Source organism: Halictus rubicundus, chromosome 9 (genome assembly GCF_050948215.1).
Source record: "Halictus rubicundus isolate RS-2024b chromosome 9, iyHalRubi1_principal, whole genome shotgun sequence".
Lineage (NCBI taxonomy): Eukaryota > Metazoa > Arthropoda > Insecta > Hymenoptera > Halictidae > Halictus > Halictus rubicundus.
This window is the reverse complement of record NC_135157.1, coordinates 8,734,824-8,757,287: the sequence shown is the minus strand read 5'-3', so window position 1 is coordinate 8,757,287 and position 22,464 is coordinate 8,734,824. Positions and strand designations below refer to the sequence as shown.

General features: G+C 42.5%; 1 protein-coding gene across 2 annotated transcripts in view; it reads left to right on the top strand.

The window, feature by feature from the left end:
* LOC143357530 (uncharacterized) overlaps positions 1 to 22,464 on the top strand; it is a 247,368-nt gene that overhangs the window by 148,590 nt on the left and 76,314 nt on the right. Inside the window, exon 3 of one of the 2 annotated variants that reach the window (XM_076794090.1) lies at positions 4,611 to 4,777. The exons of the other annotated variant lie outside the window; for it this stretch is intronic. The gene's annotated coding sequence lies outside the window, so the exon portion shown is untranslated. The remainder of the gene's footprint in view (positions 1 to 4,610; positions 4,778 to 22,464) is intronic. 2 annotated transcript variants of the gene reach the window in all.

Below are 22,464 nucleotides of genomic sequence, written 5' to 3'. Positions count from 1 at the left end.
TTCCTTTCTCTCGTTCTCTCTCCTCCAGGTAGTGCGGTTTTGTAGACGAGGATTTAATCGAGGGGCTCTGTGCCACGGGGTTCCGTAGTTGGGGAGCTCGGCCCTGTCGGCGTCTCTAGTAAGTGGATAGTTTATGGAGGTCTGCGGCTGCCTGGACGGACGGGAATATCAATTTCGGCGACGATTAAAATTCGATGGCGTTAACGGATATCATTATCGGGACTCTTTCATCCCTATTTCTCTTTTCTCTAATCGATGCATCCACCCCGCCTCCTCGTGCCACCCTCTCCCCTGTCTAGGTATTAAGCCCTTTGACTGCGACTCGCATGATCGTGGATGATGATTCACGGTCAGATTATGGCTTTCGCGAAAGTTCGACTGACAGGGGCTGCGACCGATGCGATATGAATCCGATTTCGATGAAGTCGGGACGTTGGAAAGTGTAGTCACAGTACACGGTATTACTACTTGGAAAGTTTGCTCTGTTCTCGTACGGTGCCTCTACGTGTTAGTAATTACACGTTTGATTTATTTAAAAAAGCAATTGCGTGGTTGAGTGAAACTTAGGAAGTAATCAGCGAATACAGTGATTTCTCTGTATATGTCGTCGAGGCCTGCAGGATAAACGTCGCGGAATCAGCCCCACTACCGCCACGATGCTCGAGAGGCCTCGGACTGTCCCCTGCACGATACACGACGCTGGCAAGACCCGTCTTGTGGACATATATCGAGAATTCGCTGTAGATGACTACGGTGTTTAGAATGATCATTGCATCTAATAATAGTAAACGTGCACGTTCTGGAAAACTTTTGGGAGTAATAGTTTAACTTTGTGCAAAGGAAAGCTTGTGAAAATTCTTGATTCGTCTTTTTCTTATTTTAATACGAAACGAACGCTCCGTCCTACTTAATAATTATGGTTTTAACCTTTAATTGAAATAGGTATCTGCACAATTTTTCCGACGATGCACACATACACACGTTCATCCTGGTAGAAATCTGGATTTCCGGAGCGAATGGATCCTCCAAAGCCGTTTTCGGTTGGTTATCGAAAATCTAGTCGTGGTTGCCTTGCTTATCAAAAATCTTCGGAGTTGTCAAGATGGTTGGAATGGTTGTAGTCGGTTCGAAAGAGATCTCGGGAATAAGTCGAGCGAGCTGGAGTCTCGTAACCCAGTCCGTTCAATTTCTGCGGAGTCATTTGCGAGGACACGAGGTCGGACGATGTCACGAAGGAGTAGGTATAGATTAATTCTTTTCGATTGACATTCTCTTTGAGTCTTTTTGCAGCAACGTCGAGCTGCGCGTTCGCTGTCCTGATCGAATGATTGGTTAATGCTGCAAGCTGGCCTCTGTCGCTTTTGAATACAATGTCACGAGCTTGCTTCGTTCCGTCATCAAATAAACATGAAGCAACGGAAATCATAAATTTTGATAGTGTTGCTTTTATAGACTTGTCGTCTGGTATGTGTTGCCTATAAAACAACCGAATTGAATTTACCTGGATTTCACACAATTTTCGTTACGGTATAATGGCAGACTAGAATGTACCAAAATATACTAGAAAATACTAGAATATAATAGAGTATAGGATATGCCAGTAATCTCAATAATCGTAGACTAAAAAATTTAAAAACCGATTGAAAACCGAACGTTTCACGGACAGCGATAGGTTTGGTTTTATATGTTATATGAAAATTGGAAAATCGGATATCGGTCGCGAAAAGCAGCTTTCCAGAGCAGCCATCGTGGCCACGCCATCGATGCACGGTTTATCTCGATATCCATCGAGGTCGCGTCAGATGCTCGTCGTTCTCATCATCGTCGAAGGATTCCGTTGTTCCCTTTTTTATTCCTCTCTGTCCCTAAGCTCTCGCACACGAACCTGAGGATCGGTGACTGGTCAAGGTCACTTTCCCCCATCAGATATCGTGACTGTCAGAAAAACCGACCGTGGTGGATCGTTCCTAGGTATTCCATGGGGAATTCCAGAAAATGGACTGCGTGGTGTGCGTTCGAGCTGATGATTGACGAGGTACCTGGCTAGCTTGGTAATGATTTTTCCACCCTCGAACACCATATCGGTAGCTATTTAGCTCTCCACTAAACCGTACACTTCGGATCTAATCCATTAACGAAACGAGTGGGTATAATTCAAGAGATTAAATTATACTTAGAAAGTATACTATTACATAATATATTGCAGACTATTAAATTATTTTCGAACTATTCGAAATATTAAGGACATTCATAGAAACGATTACAAAGACCAAAAAGAATTCACATAGAAAATATCTGTTTTGCATAAACGTCTGCTAAACATTCATGAAAATTATTTATAAATATTTGGGCGCTTGCATCTTCCTGGTAACATATGAGTCGTCTCTGGGATATTCTGTCAAAAAGCGCAACAAACAATTCTAATATTAACTACCGAAGCTTCTAACGCCTCGAACACAAGAAACGACCGTTAATCAGTGGATTAAAAAGCAAAACTCTCCGAGCTCGTTTATTTATAACGTTTACTGAAATGAACTGGCCGGAGACTGGTCTGCTAAAAAAGAGACATTTACTTTAATCCTTCCTGGAAAGATGTGTATCAGTTAAAGGATTAGCATCCATCCTGGCTACCTCGGGCCCGGCAATTTTTCAGGATTTTTCGAGGGACGGGGTGAAGATCGAGGCGAACGAAAAAAGAGAAACAGGAACATAATTTCCAGCGGTTTGAAATACGTTAGCGGTCGTAGACGAGATTTTATCTATCGTTTCTCGGCGAATGCATAATGCGGATGTTGCGTGCTCGGTCCGGTGATTGTTCGCGATCGGTTTTCGAGGGATCCACCTTCCGCGCGAATTCCGGATAAAAGTTTAATAGAGGGAATGATTATCTGAATTCCTGGAGGTGGACGCCGCTTCCGTTCTCCGGGGACTTGTCGCGGCAATAATGGCCCCCGATGTAATGTAATTGGATACGGTACGCGCCGGATATAATTCATTCCTGTAGCTCTACGGCCGCGCTGTTTACGACTAATTTCATTAATTGTTACATGCCCCGGCCAGTGCCCGTGCACGAAACTTTCAATTTTACTCTCCTCCCCCGGCAAAGGTCACCGATTCACGGGTCGCCGTTCTCGGGTTTCGATCGATTCGGGTACGATTGTCTCCGCCGGGGCCATTCATAAACGTCACGCGAAAATTCGCTGGGACCGACCTACGAATAGTTAAGGAAATGGAAATAGTTGGGAATCACGGATTCGTCGCTTTTCGATTCCTCCCCTCCCCCCCTCGCTGTTACTCCAGGAATTTATCCGTATTCTTAATTGCTTACTCAACTGTTTGCCATCTCCTGCGGATTCTCGAGCGATGTTGCGAAATCTGCTCGATCAGTTGGCTTGAAATTTTATGCGCGTCTACGGTCGTGTAGATTGGGATAGAGTTGATTCGAAATCTTCCTTTTTTTTTTCTCTTTTTCTTTTGAAGCTCTTGGACGGTTAGAGAAACGTGAGTAATCGACGATGACGACAAACTCATTAAGAATCTTCTCGATCGTTTTATTGTTCAGCATGTAGCACCGCCGACTTTTATTTCGTTTCACTGAAAAATATGTATCAACGTTACTGAAATATGTGTACGTTTATCCTGCAATTTTTTCTTGCGAGAAAAGTGTTACAAGTGTGTTGAAAAAAGTTCCCCGAAGGACGCAGAAATACGCGGTTCACACTGGAACACTCCCTTAAAAGGGCGTGAATGTAATTTGATCACTGGACTGCGAATTTTTTGCATTCGCAGTAAAAATGAACAAACGCGACACGGACCAGCAAGGATATTAAAAAAAGTTTACGAATGTTATTTTCGTCTCGTTGAAACGATTGAACGAGAGAAATAGATGTAGTAAAATATATACATTGTACAAGGTGTTAAAACAGAAAGTAATTTTCTATTTCTATATCGAGTTTGTTGCAATTCAGACAGAAAATTTTTCTTCTGCGTAAAGATCTGTTAATCGGTCTTGCAGAGCAAAAACTTTCTGCGTCAATTGTGAAAGCGGATGATAGCCGAAAACGCGTTTCTCCGCAGTCTAGCGATCACACTTGCCGCCAATATTCTGGCACAATATCACTGGGGGAAAGTTCGTATCTCAGACATCGAACATCCAAGTTCCCGACAATGCTTGCGACGAAACAAGCCGGGCGTCGTGTAGGTTCGCGTCGACGAATTTGCAGAATTTGCACGAGACGAACAGCGGCAGCCGATTGGCTGTCGGCGAATCGCGAGAAATTGATATTAGGCGAGAGAGGGAGAGAGAGAGAGAGAGAGAGAGAGAGAAGCGATGAGATTCGGTGTTGCACGGAGGACGGTCGAAAGGCGCGTGGGCGGCTGGCAATATCGTAGTGATTAGTTGCCGTGTAGAACAATTATTGCAGAATTAAATCGGCCTCTGTGTGGTGAAGAGAGGGAGAGAGAGGGAGAGAGAGAGAGAGAGAGAGAGAGAGAGAGAGAGAGAGAGAGAGAGAGAGAGAGAGAGAGAGAGAGAGGCCGGCCTTAGCGAATTACGCTACGCTCGAAACGATTATTGCCGCATTAATTTCGTTTTATGCGCCTTGTTGCAGGTCTGGGGCGCGGAATAATTCGGAGCAACGACTTCCCTCGCTTCCTTCCACGAAAACGGCCTCCTATTATTAGGCTGCCGTTGAATACCAGACGACCGCAATAAGCAAGACCGTCGGCCCTGTTTTTTCTTCTTTCTTTCTTCCCTTTTCCTTCTCAAAGAAAACAAGTAAGTCCAACATACGTGTATAGCACCTGCATGTACCCATCGCGTGCACGCAGACGCGCGCAGCGTTCCTTTCATTTCTCCTCGTTCCGTGTTTTCGTTATTTCCACCTTGACAGGAAGCTTTTCCTCTGTTCCGTGTGCTCACAGACGGCTGAGATTCGCTACAGGCTCGTTCAAAATTAACCCTTTGCACTCGGGCGCTGTTTTCATTGTAAAACTAAATTTTTCTTCCGTCTTACAATATTTTCATTGTATTCGTACGAAACTGATCCGATTTACGCATATAACATTGCAATGTTTTGGTAATCTATTGATAAAAATTTTGTAATGTAACAAATATTTCGTTATATATTTTGTACTTTCTTCGAAATAATGTCACAACAATCTCTAGTGGTGCTTCAGAGTCGCCACTCGAGTGCAAAGGGTTAACTCGTTCCCGTACAGGCAGGCCTGTCCAACTTCTTCGTCGAGGGCCACACGGTCCCCACAGGCTCCTTCTAATATTATAATACATATACGATCGAAATAGGGTCCGCGATAGAAACAAATGCCATGATGCTTCTGGCGATACGACAGTATTAAATAGTGGGGGAACGTCACTTCCCACCTTGGCGGGACGAAGAAGTGGGAGAACGGGCCAACTGTGGCCCGCGGGCCGCGGGTCGGACAGGCCTGCCCAGTGTCGTCAGATCAAGACTCGTTCCCCGGTCCCGAGGCATCGTCTTATATCGAAAGAAAACTGTAGTGACATATCGGCTTGGGTCAGAAGCGACTCCGGCATAGGCCCAGAGCGACCGAACGATTAAATCGTATTTGAACAAAATTTTCCCGCGATTTTAATAGCTGCCAATTGAGCTAGAAAAATGCATGTTTGTATGTGAACTCGCAGTCGAATTATGATTGCAAATAATGACGCGCGTAAAGTCGATTTGACCTTGTTTACGCATACCACGAGAGGTCAACGCGCGAGTATGACGCTGGTAGCGAAAGTGTTTAGGTATCACGTCAGTGAACTCGCCTGACCGTCGTAGCAACGTATCGATTTAATTTAAGGAACAACTTTGCTAATAGCATCCAGCATACAACGGTGATGGTTTAATAAATAGTCTGACATTTTTTATTCACGATCAGCATTCATTTCAGAGCAGAATCGATAATCCGTGCTTCCCTAATCCTTTATTATAATGAATTATTAATGTTGCTTGTTTCGTACTGCTAACGGTACGCGTCCCGGGACTCTGAATAATATATTGGCTTGGGAAAAATTGATAACGGTTAGGAGGATGTGCAAATCAATCTGATATGGAGCAATTACTTTATTTAATAAATTATATGACGTCTGATGCCTTCTATAAATTGATTCCACTGTTCCGTAATCCGATCCGGTCTTCGTTCATGATTAATACGAAGTAATTTTATTTGTGCGAGATTGAAAACCTACATGACTTCTTCCTTAATCCTATATGTATATTAAATAATAATAATTTTATTAACCCTCACGTGCTCGTCATAAATAGTGATAGGAAATGATCCTCGGATGCCGGCTCACCCGATTATTTTAATCCAATAAATCGTGTTCTATTTGCAATTTCATATCTCAAACGAATATATCGAATTGGGACACGGTCAAAGAGGAATACAAATTTGTCTGGAAATAGAAAATGGGCGAATTTTCGCGCTTAACTGAAAATGCAATTTTTAACTTTCCTCTTTGAAACCAAATAGAAAAAGAAAAATTTAACGACATCCCAGCATTTACTAAAAATTGAACCACGACACTCATGTTTGTTTTTAATGTCACCTTCCTGCATCAAAATTTGTTAAAAACCGCAGCAATTATTGGAAAACGAACGAAGCAGTCTTGCAAATGGCACGTGATCAGAGAGTTAAATTGTCGATAACGTGTCAGCCATTTAAATACATTTTTCTATTAAAGTCGTCCAAAAATAATGATATAAATAACTAAAATCAGTACTAGAAATTAATGTAATATCAGAAATTAAAATTCTCAGACAACAAATCTCCAAATTTCGTGAACAGCGCACACGGATTAATAATCTCCTTGGAAAATAAAAATGAGCATCCACTAGCGAAGGGCTCTGAGCCCTTCCGCAGAAAATCCGAAAGCTGGCAGGAAATATCACGTACTAGACAAGACAGAGAGTGAAAATATAAAATCCAAATTTCCCAAAGGGCGCGCAAGGGTTAATAAACCCCCTTGAAGCGCAAATAAAAACGAACGCAAAGGTTCCCCGGCAAAGGGATCTGAATTGTTCCGCAGGAAATCGCGAAGTTCATTGAAAATATCGCGTTCTGGACTAGATAGAGAAGAGCCCCTTTAAAGTCGGAGGCCGATCTCGCCGGGGAACGGCAGCGCGTTATTCGACAGTGAAATATTCTTGACGAATTCCACTATTTCTGCGCTGGCCCGGAATAATGAGCGCGAGAAAAATATTCGAGCTACCTAACCCGGGAATTATTAACACCGGGCTGGCTGGCTACCGTCGTGCACAAGGCTCCCCCTGGGCCACCGTAAATTGTTTGGACGGATATTAATACCGTTAAACGCGGCCGCGAGCACCTAAAAAATATTCTCTCTGTCTTCCGGGACGCCGCACAGTGCGGAACGCCTATTTTCTTGGACGGCGAGAAGATATTCCGTTTGAAAACAACAGTCTCCGAATCTCATGCGAAACGCCATCGCGAGAACACTCTTCGGCTTCGTCGCAAGAAACGTGATTCATCGACAAAATATGTTGATTGGAATGAGTTTATGTTCGTTAAAAATTCAAAATTTCATATGCAACAGTCTAACAAAATTATTTTCCTTGCTCGTTCCACCGAGCGTCTTCTTAAATTTTTTAATCAACGACCAGGAGGATTGATGCGCTCTCAATACCGCCACCGTTCACCGTTCACCGTTCCCTCCCTCCGATACTGTTCACCCCTTTCCACCCCTTCCCGTCCCTCCCGAAGCCCTCTTTGATCATCTCCTCCCGAATCCCTCGATATCCCTGTTTTCAATAAGCCTGTACAGCGTGGCCGTGTCCTTTTCATTAGAGGGACACTTCATTGTCCTGTTTTCATCCCCTCTTTCTCTCTCAGCCCCCTTCCCGCCCCGTGGCCCTACGATCCCGTCCGCCGCCTTCACCGGCATCCCTGAAAGCGTTGAAATTCGCGAGAGCATGCAAACTACGTTACGACGATAATGGCCGTAGTAAATAAGCAAGTGCAGGATAAATTATAGTCGGCCCCTCTTCCCCTCCTGCACCCCCTGCATCCCCGGGTTCGCGTCACCCCGGCTCTTCCGGTTTGCAACGAGAGAGGGAGGCAGCTGCTGAAACACTTAACTTAACGAATCCTGCGGATAAAGGGTTACGCTCCGTTGCACAAAGGAGAACACTCGAAAAAATATAATTAAATGCTTTATTCATAACTCTTGTCCCCCCCCCCCCCGACCACCGTTCCTCTGTCTCTGCCTCTCTTTCTCTTTTTTCTCCTGCAACCCCCGTCAAGGTCTTCTTTCTCTTTGAATGGCCGCTGAAGGGTGGGGAACGCGAGCACGCGGTTGCAAACGAACGCACCAAATTCTCGAGAGCCTCCGAGACAAACGAGAAGTCGTATTTATCGAGAGGACGAGGTTAGGGGAGCCGCGGTGGGGTGGGGGCCATTGCTAGCCAATAACCGAATGCCTATTTCCGAAATAATAATTTAAATCCCGGTGATTCAGTCGTTATTTTTATTAGAGTTTCACCGGTTACTTATGTTCTACAAAATGTCATGCGATCGTTGAGAATATTTTCTACTTTGTTTTCCTGACCAGCAGAAGATCCTCGGTACTGAAGCTTCGAAGTTAATTGTACGTTTTGGTTGCGAAAATTATATTACGGGGTATCAGTTATCTCCGCTCTGTCTCCGGTTTCAATAAACGTGTTTTCATTTGGTTGCTATGAAAAGGTATGTGCATACATCTCGGGACGCCGCACACGCGACGATTAAATTATTAAATCGATATTTCCCGCGATGGGGCTTTCTCGAAGTCCGGAAATTTTGAGAACCTGAGATTCTTCGTAAAATGCTATCGATAGTTAAATTATCAAATGCATCATCTCGAAATGGAACTTCCGCCGCGTACCATTCACGAGAGAATGCAATTACCTATTACATCAATATTTATCGCGTCGGTTTTCCGGGAGCTTCCTCGATATTAAAAGCAACCGCGGCGGACGCGAAATGAGATTATAAAGGACGTGTGTAATTTGATTAAACCGTGGCCGAAATAACTGATTAAAAAACGAATTTTTATTTAGCCCCGTTCCGCCGGGCGAATCGAATCCGTAAGACAGGGTCGTCGAACCGAGAGAGAGAGAGAGAGAGAGAGAGAGAGAAAGAGAGAGAGAGAGAAAGAGAGAGAGAGAGAAAGAGAGGAAAAAATAGTGCTATGTAGAAAAGTTTATTATGGATCGCAAATTGGAAACCAATCAAGCTTCATAGGCGCGTTTCAACGTACAAGTCATCGGATCCGAAAATCGAGTGGACGTTACAAAGAATCGAAAATGGATTAAACGCTGTCAATCGACTTTTTTATTCAGTAATTAACGCGTGACAGGAAACAGGGAACTATCGATATCGGGCGAAAGGCCAGCGCGTCTAAAATGGCTGATTTTTCCGAAACGAATTTTCACAGCAGGATCCTGCACGATTCAATGAACAAAAAAAAAATCAACTATTTTCATTATCCTTTATTTTTGGCAAGCACTGGCGTACTGTAATTTGCGAGCAATTTTTTACCGTAGAAAAACAAAATCAGAAAACGTTGTACCGTACGCGAAAGTTTAAAAAAATTGTAAAGAGTTCAGTGATATTGGATACAGCCTACTTTTATTTTCATTATTATTTACTCGCTCCTCTGCTCAACTGTCAACCACGAGAAATTAATAAAAATACGAAGCTTTTTTCTTAATTCGTCCGCAACTGCACATTTTTCGCATTGTTCCCGTCATTTCGCGGACGAATGACGCAAGCACTTTTCGCTCCTGATAACCGGTAGAATCGCGTTGTAAAAAGTTGGCTGGCAACCTCTCGGGCACCGTTAATTTCGAACATTGTCGTTTGCCATAGCGACTGCGATTTTCGCCGACACGATCGATTGCGCAGCGATTGTGTTCGATTTTAAATTCACCGGGAGACGACGGGGATGGAACGAGTAGGCAGCCAATAACGACACGAGGTTAGGAGAAGTAGAAGAGAGAACAGATAGAAAGAGAGAAAAAGAGATCCCCCGGTGAATATCAGGGTTAACTATTCCGGCTCGTTTCAGCGCCACTCCTCTTTCAGCTCCGCCATCGAAATTACGTTTTCGAGTCACTTCACCCAACGAGATTTGCCTATGCACCGTGAGACACGGGGACGGAGGGGGTGGAGGATGACTGCAGCCAGGGAAGTTCACCCTCTATTGGCCGAATTTTTGCAATACACTTTTGAATAGCCGCCGGTTGCTTGTGCTGGTCCGAGTCGAGCTTTTCATCGGGACACACGGGAAGATAGGACAAACGGGGACCGTGAGGGAGAGGAGGGGAGTGGTGAGACATTGTATCGTGCGGGGGTGGGGAACAGGGGGTTGAACGCATGTACAGGGTACACGAGTGATAACTGCTCCCTCCTGAAAGTGCTCGTCGCCGCCGCCTTGTTGCCCAAGGGATGAAAAGACCCGTTGTCCCTCGTTGCGGACAGAATCGCCGTCCGCAGAAATATAATTCGATTCCTAATTAATTTGTTATTGTCCAGCGGCGAATATTCCAGCGGCGATTTTGATCGGACCGAACACTGTGGACGGACGTGGCGTAATTTGCCGCTTTGATCGCACTGCCGTGCAGTGGTTCTGAATTTACTAACACATTTTGAAAAATTATGTTCCTTGAATCAATAACCATCTTCGAAAAGGAAGAAATTATTTTTACAAGCGTTTAAATTTAATTGATTTGCAAATAACATGATTTAACTATTTCATCTTTTCTTTTTAATAAGTCATAACTTTCAATAGCATACTAAATTACTAAACTGCGGATCTTTATGCAAAACATTAGACGTACAAATTATTGATCAACAAATCTTTCGACCACCAAAGTGCACAGAAAGTAGTGATGCGGAACTATTTTGAGGATTAGAATGTTTTTCCGGAAATAATTAACAAGTATACGAATAAAAGCTACGAATTAGCTTATATACCTAGTAATATAATTAACAGAACAGATCTGAGTGATAGACGAAAATTTTCAGTTCTCTCTTTCGTGCTCGTGGTAACAATGTGGAACGTCGAGTTTCGTATCAGGGGGTTGCGGTGCCGGTATGTATAGGGTGGGCTAAAAGAACTGGCATGTTACTTCTTTTTCGTACGGAGGAAATCGCCAGGAGTGAAATTGATGAACACGCGAATTGATTTTTGGCTTAGCCCCGTAGAACAAAGCCAATTTGGACGTGATTGAACGTGTAATCTGTTTACAAGATGGCACCTCGCTCGCGAGTACCTATTAAATTACAATGAAAAGGATTTGATATAATTTGCCTCGTGATCAACACGAATATGATGTACTTTACACCGGCACAAATATCTCCGTGCGTGTAAATCCAATTATCTGTGGGTACGTGAACGAGGCTGCGGAAAATGGTCGGAGGGTGTAGTCTAATGCAAATGATGCGGTGTCTCGGCTCACTCGATTAACGGGCTCTAAACGATGATATTCCCGTGCAACATATTTGTTTCCTGTTTTTCAACGAGTTAATAAACTCCATATAAAGTCCCGAAAATGGAGAAAAATTGATGAAGCACACAGTTCATTTTCATTTATTACTAAACTGCAGTGAACCGACAGACACGGTACCGAAATAAACATTTATTTCTCTCTACAATAGTTTCAACAAGTTGTATCGATGTCCAACAATTCTTTTAATCTTTCTTCCTGATTTTAAATGCGTAAAATTTATAGGAACAGGTTGATATACTGTTCGCAGTTGTACGCGCAACGTCGAGCAGAAATTTCAGATCATAGATTATGAGCACCCCTGCGCGGGAAACCTCGAATATCCCCAGTGTCTCAGGAATTTGTTAACGTTCTGTCACACGGAACACCTTGACGTCTCGGAATCGTATTTCCCGCTTGAAACACCCTGACAGCGCGGCGAGATTGAAATATATCATCTAACCCAGTCAATTCGTCAGAAGGAAACACACCACCCCTTTTAAGGGGTAGACAGGCTCGGCTTACCTCGCCCACGTAATGGAAAAAAATGGAACGTATGCGAAACACGTTGCCTTCCACCATCCCTACATTTACCACGAATATCGTACCTCCTCGTTACTTGCTCGCTTTAGAAGATTACGCGAAACCACCCCGGAACGCCATTTTTCACCGAAAATCTCCAACTCGTTTATTTACTCACGTATACTTTAGAAACGGGCAAAAATGAATGCATAAATACGACAAAAACCTGATAACGAATAGACGAAAGCATTTATTCCTATCTAGAAATAACCATCCAATTTATTCTTCTTTTCATTTAATTTTCATTTTAGAAATAAAAATATAATAACACACGCAAAGATATTACGTTTAAAGATATTCCTTCTAAAATGGAGGTCTTTTCATGCTAAACCTGCCAAGCACTGAAAGCTGAAAATGTTTTAACTCGTGGAAATGACACGGCTACATTTATTTAGGTTTTGTGCAATTTTTATTGCAGTGTGTGCTTGGATAAAAATAAAATTCTTAAATTACAACGAAAAGTTCTTAAGTTACAACTGTGTCACCGATCCAGATTTACGAAATGTCGCCCGAAGATTGATTTATGAGAAATCGAACGCACAACACGTGCACTCCATCTTCTCCTTCGCGACTACACAGTTACACACGAGACGTCGCGGAAATGCGACACGAGGACGATGTCGAGAATCTCGAAAATTCGAATATTCGAGGGTCATTTGGCTTTCGTCGCCGCGGGATGTATCCCATGGGAAGGGAAAGCAGTGGACGTTTAAAGACGTCGTAAATTAAGTCTTTCTCGGCGCTGCGACGTCAAGCGGCTTATGAAGGCCCTGTCTAAACACCTGTCTTTATCATTCGTACCGTGAACGAGCCTCCGTTTTCTACATTAACCCTGCAGAGCTATCCCGTTCCACAGACTACGGAATGTCACTGTGGGATCTTTCTGAATGGAAATGATACATCATTCTGGAATGCAAAATTCCACTGCGCGAGAAGTTTAAAAGCTCTGATACTTCTGATCATTTTCTGACGCTCTGACAAACCCCAAAATTTTATAAAGTCAAAGCACTTAATTAAACGATAATTGAAAAGATTTGTGGTATTTGTTACCTTGCTAATCCTTTTTAACCCTTAACGGTTCGGAAGTATTTCAAGTTTACTTCCCACCAGGTCCAAGCTACTTTTCATACGAAGAGTAACTGTGGACTCAATATTTTTAAATCAATTTATCATTTTATTTTATATATATTTATATTTTTTTTTTTTTTCAGAAAGTAAAAGTGCCATGCCGCTTATATGGCGGCATTGGTCCGTTAAGGGTTGATCGCATAGACGATAAAAAACTGTGACACGCCTCAATAAAAATCAATATAAAATTGCACTTTTAATACGTGTTAGTGTACTATGTACAGAAGTAACTTCCTTCCAATTTTAGTTTGAAACCAAAGTATTAAAAAATATTCAAAAAGCTCAACATCTTAGAAATAATAAATTTGTTGAGTTTATTGAACGATATTGTAGCGACCTAATGGCTTGAAACAGTAAAAACGTTTGAAAAATTTCAAACTGCTGATGTATTATTTTCAGCTGATAAAAATAGTTCTGTAGTTCCAGGTACCTTGTGGTAGACAATTTTTATTTTCCATAAAAATCCGTAGTCCAGTAATCGGATATAGTCACACTGGAGTCACGGTTTATAAAAAAACTGGAATGCAAAATGCATACAGTGCAGAATATGTACGGTGTGGCACATGATGTAGGTCACGTCCAAGCTGTAGCTTCATGTTCACTTATAAAAAATTTAGAGAATAGTGCATCAATAATAACAACGTTTAAAATTGCTGACCATTAACAGAAGATATACTAGACTGCGGCTGTTACGCATTTAAAGCAAAAATGGACAAGAGAAATACAGGGGAATGAAGACAGAAGAATTTGAGAATATTACCTAGTTTTCTTATTGAATTTCTACGTGACATAATTAATGCAGAAAGTTTTTATTTTCCCTAAAGATCCGCAGTCTACAAGAACAGTGTATTGATAATAGCAACGCTCGAGATTGCCGATTACAGGCCTTGGATCAATTACGCTTCGTACTTTGTGATGCGGAATTTACAAAAGGAATTCAAAGATCAAGGTACACAAGTACAATTGAGTCGCTAATAACCGTTCGCGCGGCTCTAAGCTCGCGGGACGAAAACCCGCGAATTCACCATTTCCCTACAGCGGAACACCGAGAGTTATTTCCAGCAGTAATAATTATTACCGAGCTCCGTTGCTCGGGCCGTGGAGCGAAAAACGACACGGCACGTACGGAAAAAAGTAGACGGTGCCAAAAAGGAAGAGCGAATGAGACGAACGAGATAGCGGGGATAGAAAGAGGAAGAACAAGTAGAAGAAGAAGAGGACGAGGAGGAGAGAAACGGTTAGGGGGATGAACATACCGTGGACTCCTCTCGGTGTGTAGTCGCACGCGCCCCAGTATCGAACGAAAATGTCGCCCGCGAGGAGAGAGAAAGAGGGATGGCCAAGGAAAAAGGGGGGTTCGAGGGGGTTGATGGTATAGGAGAACACGCGGCCGTGAGAAAGAGCGAGCGGGACGCGACGATACACGTTGGGCGAGTCTCCCTGTGCTGTCGGCGAAACTGGCGTGATTCCAATGAACGGAGAAAGAAGAGCATAGTTGGGGCACCGTCGGTACGAGTAGGTAGAGGGAGGTAGTGACGGCAGCGGGGGGGGGGCGGGAGGGGTGGGGGTACATGTCGCGACACAAAACGGGTCCAGTCATTCTCGAAATAGGCGGCTGGAATGTCAGTTCTTGGTAGCGAGAGACAGCGGCGTGTCTCCTCTCTGTCGCTACCTTTCTTTCTCTCTTTCTGTCCTCTCCTCTTTATCCGGCCGCCCCTTACCTCTCGGTTCCTCTGGTCCCGCTGCTGGGTTTCGGTCCGTCTCTTGATTCTTTATAACGGAGGGGAGTGGAGAACGACGGAAGGAAAAGAGAAGAGACAAGACCAGACGAGAAGAGCGGAGAAGAGAGGAGAAGAGGAGAGGGCCACCCATGTCTAGGGCCGCGATCGTGGAAGGCGCTGAGCAGCCATTCGGCACAAAGGACGGGAACGACAAGACCGGGCCACCGAGAAAGATACCGATGGCATTTAATAGCTTACCTCGGAACGTTTTAGATAATGACTGCGGCCGGACCTCGAAGTGCCTTCTTTCGTTTGATTCCGACCGGTGAACCGCCCCGCTCCTCTTCTCTGTCTCTCTCTCTCTCTCTTTATCGTTTCCTCTCCGCGGCGTTCTCTCCTCTCGCCCTCGTGGAGGGGGGTGAAAAAGCGGCCAGATAGATGAAAAGGAAGAGCACTCGGCGGACGGAGCGCGGAGACGGAAGAGAGGCGGCGCCGGAGCGGAATGATTGATACAGTTCTTTTTTACGAGCGACCATAAAGAAAAAGGAAAGGACGGAGAAAGGAGAGAAAAAATATACACGCCCGGGGAAATTAATTGCACTCCGGGTTATCGTTAAATAGCCGATGAAAACACCGACCTCCCCCCCCCCCCCCCCCACCCCCTTTCCGTGAAGCTCGGTTTGCACCTACGCAGCCATTTTAGCGAACGTCTTTGCACCCGATTGATTTCTCGAGGAAAATTCCGCGGAGCGATTCTGCTCGAGGTGCAGAAATATCGAGGGCACTGATAAGTAATATTATAATAACATTTGATTTTGTTCGTCACTTATAGAATACGGATCTCTAGGCGAAACTTGTCGGCATTCATTGCGACAAAGTGTACACAAATACTCTTCTTTAACACGTTGAACGCCATGTCAGCCATACGTGGCTGACGGAATTATTTGTGCAGGTTTTAAAATGTATTTTTACGTTGATATATTCATTGTACTAAACTTAATTGGGATCTGTAACATGCAAGAAAGTTGGAGGATTACTCAGTATCGTACATTTAATTGTTTGCAATTTTTATTTCATTAAGTAACTTACTTTAATTTTATGGAATTTTTGGGGATTCTAGTTTGGCGTTCAAAGTGTTAAGAATGCTAATAAGTTGAAGACATTGACATTTTTACGTTCTTTTAATACTTCTACTGTTTTAAGTCGCATCAATTCGTTTTCGTTAGAAATTCGTAAAATCCGCAGTCGTTTAGAATAAATGAATCTGCAATAGAATCTCCATCGTTATCTTCTTCCATCTCTTGAGCAGATTTTTGACTCTCTTCTTGTAAAATGAGGGTGGTTATGCAATAATTCGACTGCGATTTTTATGCATTCAGTGGATTTAGTAAAAACCGGTTCTAGATTTTTTATTTTACAATTATTGAAGTTATAAAGATGCTTTCGTAGGAAATGATTCAATAAATATCCTCGGTATAACATATATTATACCAAGAACCGCACAAAGTCTAAATAAATTCAATCTTGTAATTTTCACAAGACCACATGTCGTTTAAATGTTAACGGAAACAAAATTGAACAAAACAGCTCTGCGTTTAACGTGTTAGTCCCTCAGTACATCAGTGCACCAAATTGACTCTGACGAATATTTAAAAATTGTTACACGTGGTAAAATTTATTTATCCGACACGCTTTCATATTTTATTATTTACTTTTTAGAATTTCGACACAATTATGATCACCGTAACAGCGCTGGTACTATTGCCACGATTAAATATTTTCATCCGCGAGTGTTTCTCGCAAACCGGGAGAAACACAAGATGGCGGAGCAAGTGTACGTCCAATGGTCATCGGTGTTTCTCATTTCCGAATAGTTTCCGGGCGTTTGCGAGCCGACCAGGCGAGCCGGAAAACCCGGCGAAGTGAGAAACATGGCGTTTAACTACAAAAATGGTGGAAGGTGGGTGCCGTGGGGGGAGGTAGGAGGGAAAAAAAAATAGAGAAGTTTCGAGGAGGAAATGTTTTTATCATTCGTTTAAATTGAAACGCGGCAAAGCGGTCGCCCGCTGCTGAATGGCAAAAGCGGCCGCGAATGTTTGTATTCACAATGGCGGCTGGCGAATTTGTTCCGCTCGGCTGATTTTCCTTTTTCCGCTCCCCACCCGACTCAAAGATTCATCGTGCACGCCACTTTTGTCCGAAAGAGATTCCCCGTCGATGCTATTGTTTCGATGGCCGGCTCTGTGATTGAATAGACGACGTGAGCAAATACCTCGCTTATTGTTTTTAACGAAATGATGGTCCGTTCCTCGCAAAAGAATTGTATTATTAGCGGCAACGTTGCCTATCGCCGGCGGCCATGTTGGATGCCTCTATTAAATCTTCTCCCGGAACCAACAGATACGATACAAAAACAGTTCTGCTATGTTTCACAGCTTTGGACTCTTTATTTCCTCAAAAATACCGTTTTACGTAACGGGCTAGTATTTTTAAAAACAATTTGTTTTCTAGAACGCGATTTATTTGGTGTTGTAACTAGACTGCGGAATTTTTCGGAAAATTTAGGAATATGATCTTTATGCAAATTCTCAGTTTCTTGTGGTAAACATAAAATAAGAGCACAATTAATTTTTATTAATGTACCCGTATTTTTGCATTTTACAAAATAAATGCATAGAAACCCGCAGCCTTATTGTTGTTTCGTGTTACAATTAGACTGCGCTTGTGTCGGTTCGACGTGCCCGTGTTCGCGCCTGATCGGTGTCGCGGTAATCAGATTAAAAAGCTTAAATATTGAATCACGATGCCCGTTGCCCAAACCCGACTACGTCCGAATATCGAATAACGCAACCGATCAAACGGGGCCGGCCATATTTTGCGTAACTTTCCCTTAACAGACAAAAACGGATTGCTACGTGATTTACAGTTTCCCTCGAGCGAGCGAAAAACATGGTGGTACGTGATCCGCCGCTGACCACGATGCAAATCGTCTGCATTACAATAATCGACGGTTCGCCTCGAATCGAATAAAACGCAGCATAACGTGACTCAAAATTTCACAAAAAACCGGCGAAATTGAAAAACGACTGCTGCAATTGTTACCGAAGCCAATCGCCTGTCGCGAAACGTTTCGTTCGCGCGCGAAAATGCATCGGAACCATATTCGCAATCTTTGAGCCATCAACCACCACGTATTACATAATTAACAGAAAATGGTAATCGAGGTCTTGTAATTGGGTCAAATCCACACTCGAAAGGTGACATTTTTCCTCGATTTTTGTTTAATTGAAATTAACCCCTTATTTTGTAATGCCGAGCAGAATTCATGGTGAAAATATCGAATTAAGAATAAATATGGATGAAAACTTCTTTTTCTTCCAGCAAAATTGTTTACATTAAAATAGCTCCGGTGAATAAAATACAATATTAAATACAGTACTGCGATAGTATAGGTTCTCGAAAAATCAGAATTCTAATTTCGCCCCTGATAGGTCTCGAAACAACGAAATCACATTTGCGTGACACCGACCGACCACTGCCAAACGAGTGATGTCACTCGTACGTGACGTCACCTGTCACCGGGTTAACATTTAAAAATCCGAGCTTACTACGTGCGTGAATACGGCTCGTTACCGGTGCATTTTTATGCCATGGAAAAATCAGTTTTCTTCTTCGGACCGCTTCAGTTGATCGACGCATTGATATAAACCGGTGAAATGTAAAAGCGTGAATCGGACGATAATAGCAAAAAAATTATTCCACAACGTTACACATTTATGATTTACACGAGATGCTAAAACTACCAAACATTAAACAATTCCGAATTTCGCAACCCACGAAGATACACGGTGATTCCTTTCATTAAACGTTTCCATTTGATACACAGAAATATTTACATCACAAATATTGGATGAGCGTTATCGTTTCTGCAGGCTATAAATCAATAGATTCCATGATCTTACTAAAAACAGTTTGCGCGATTTTTCATTGTTTTCAGTACCTTTGCACCACCCTTTCATAAATATATCTGATCTTTTCTTTCATAAAATACAGGTTTCAAATTCGTTTCCGCAATTTTCCATTTTAATTATTAAACAGTTTGCAACTGATTTCCTACCAACAAGTTACGAGCTCTTATTGGCTCGCCCTGTAATAAAAAAAAAAAAAAACATGAAATTTCCTTGTTTAGTCACATCGGCACACTGTTACGCGATCGGTCACAGTTACAACGAATACATTAAACATCCAAAATATTTGTAAAATCGTTGAAAGTGCAAATACTGTTTGGAACAGCTGTAAATCCGGCGACCGTGCTAAGCAGCTAATTATCTGCGTTACCAGAGTCGCACAATGCCCGAGCAAGACCGCGCATTGTCCCCGGAAAATAATGGCGATCTATTAGGAAACCATCAGAAGTTTTGCGCCGAGCCAATACTTAGCGCAGGGGTGTCGTCGACCATAGTTTCTCGCGGAACAAAGGGACGTCGTACGCGTCACGACGTAATAACAGCGCGCGAGTTACAACTGTTTACGACCGTGGCTCGCGGAAGTTAACATACCCATTCAGGTCCACGGCGACGACGGTACAGCCCACGGAGATCGTTAACGTGATGCGCAAACATCGGTTGACAGTGGAATACACACAGGTTGCATTATTACAGAAGCCGGCAATTTCCTCCGGCGTTTTTCTACCGTTTCCCACGCGGCCACGTCGAGAGACACGCTTATGTCACCGTGGCGTCTCTCATTGCGCGAACCACTTATCCGTTTATCCATCGCCACGCGACACCGTTATGGCACAGGTAGACACGCCGATTGCGATTTTCGATCGCACGCGACGCGCGGCCTTTTCACTCGCCTCTCGATGCGTTTCCGGACGCGTGCGTTCTGCCAACCCGATAATAACATTTTAATTCTTCGAAACATTTCATTCTTTTGTCATGAATATTTCAGAATTAAAGCACATGTAGCCATACAAAACTAGACATTTTTTTATCTTCTGTGACATTTTTGGGGAGAATGACGTTCTCATCGCTGTGGCAGTAATGAACATGGCACCGGCACGCGGTTGAAGCGAATTTATACCTTTTCACTTTGGCACATAGCGGACATTGATCATCGACAGTGAATTAATCCTTTTCCATTTTGGATGTACATTGTTCATCCACGGTGAATGTAAACGATGAAAACTGCAGTATTTATATTTGTTCAATGATTGAATTGAACTCACTAGTTCTCAAAACATCGGCGGATGTGTGTGTGTGTTGGGACTGAATTAACCGTGGTACTACTGAGCGGTAAATGCAGCATGTTTCATACGGTCTTTATTATAATACGCTCTCGAGTAAAGTGAAAATTTCTCTTGGAAATATTTGTATGATTTCGGTACTTGTTGAAGAAAAAATCGGAAACAAATCGTTTTTACATATCCGGTAGATCCTGTGTTAACAACTGCAGCTCTGGCAGGTGATTGTTGTGAAGCGGAATAATTTTAGAACTTTGCTAACATATACAGTCGGTTGCAATAATATTCGGACACTATTAAGAGAACAATAAATTTTTTAATATTCGACCACACGATTTGGGTCTTTTTGAGAAGCTAGAACAATTTACCCGTGAAAAAGGAAGTTTAAAAAAATTGCAATTGGTCGGAATAACTAATCAAAACTATATCTACAGTTTCCAAATCGTATGGTCCAATATAAAAAAATTTATTGTCCTTTTAACAGTGTCCGAATATTATTGCGAGAATGTATGCAGCAAAATTGAAGCATGGTCAAGTGAATCGTCCAATCAATTCGTCCGAAGTGCAAAATAGAAAATGATACATACCGTTTTTATTGCAGTGTGCTCGCAATAAAATTCTCCACGATTCGTTCGTTGTTCGAAGCGGATCTCGGTTAGGAAACGAAGTAGATTATTTTCGCGCGGCGTGCGAGTATCCTAATTGACAATCGGAGGCCGCTCGGCTTCTTAGGCGAGAGATACCGACGCGAAATTGGACTGCCGACTACAATTACATACCGATTAACCACGGGCCGAAGGAAAGAAGAGACTACGTGACGAAGAGAGCGGAATGGCCGCCGGAACAGGTCGGTCGGAGCGGGAAAAATTTTTCCTGTTCCGCCGCAATTTTCCAGCGTAATGGCTAAGAATGCTCGCGGTTTAATCTAATGGGTAAGAGACGATTTCTCTTCATTAACATGTCCGTGGCTCGGATTAGAACTGGCGAACCTTATCGTCCGCGACGATTACGCGTGTCCGTACCCGATTTTCTGATTGCATGCGACCCGAACGGAAAATGTCTTGTTAGTAGACCGCGCGGACTGTGTGCGTTTATAGCAAAAATTAATAGGTCAAATCCAGAACACTGAACAATTTAAAAATACTGTTGTACTGTTTTCAACTTTATAAAATTATTCCCGAAAGAAAGAAATCTGTACGTGGCTCCTATATGTTGCAATTAATATAGATAATTTCTTTTCACAGACAGCGCGGACTGTGTGCGTTTATAACAAAAATTAATAGGTCAAATCCAGAACACTAAACAATTTAAAAATACTGTTGTACTGTTTTCAACTTTATAAAATTATTCCCGAAAGAAAGAAATCTGTACGTGGCTCCTATATGTTGCAATTAATATAGATAATTTCTTTTCACAGACCGCGCGGACTGTGTGCGTTTATAACAAAAATTAATAGGTCAAATCCAGAACACTAAAGAATTTAAAAATACTGTTGTACTGTTTTCAACTCTATAAAATTATTCCCGAAAGAAAGAAATCTGTACGTGGCTGCTATATGTTGCAATTAATATGGATAATTTCTTTTCACGGACCGCGCGGACTGTGTGCGTTTATAGCAAAAATTAATAGGTCAAATCCAGAACACTGAACAATTTAAAAATACTGTTGTACTGTTTTCAACTTTATAAAATTATTCCCGAAAGAAAGAAATCTGTACGTGGCTCCTATATGTTGCAATTAATATAGATAATTTCTTTTCACAGACCGCGCGGACTGTGTGCGTTTATAACAAAAATTAATAGGTCAAATCCAGAACACTAAAGAATTTAAAAATACTGTTGTACTGTTTTCAACTCTATAAAATTATTCCCGAAAGAAAGAAATCTGTACGTGGCTCCTATATGTTGCAATTAATATGGACAATTTTTATTTTGCATGAAAATCCGCATTAGAGGCCCCAAGAAGAACTGTTAGTTCAATATCTAATAATACTTCAAACGTCTCTACCATCTTCATTTTTTCGAGCTGAAATGAAACCTTCCACATACTTTCGAAAGCATACACTTCAAGATAAATGCAATTAGAAAAATCGTTTTTCAGTGTTCCCGAGCAGGAATGCCGTCCTAAGAAGGCGCAATAGCATTGCACAGTAAAAATCGATGATTTCGTCATACATGGATTACCTCGATACGGTTTAGTGAACGTACTAATTACCTTTTACAGGCAATAGATACATTTACGAGTAATTCGGAACAAAATAATTGCCAGGATG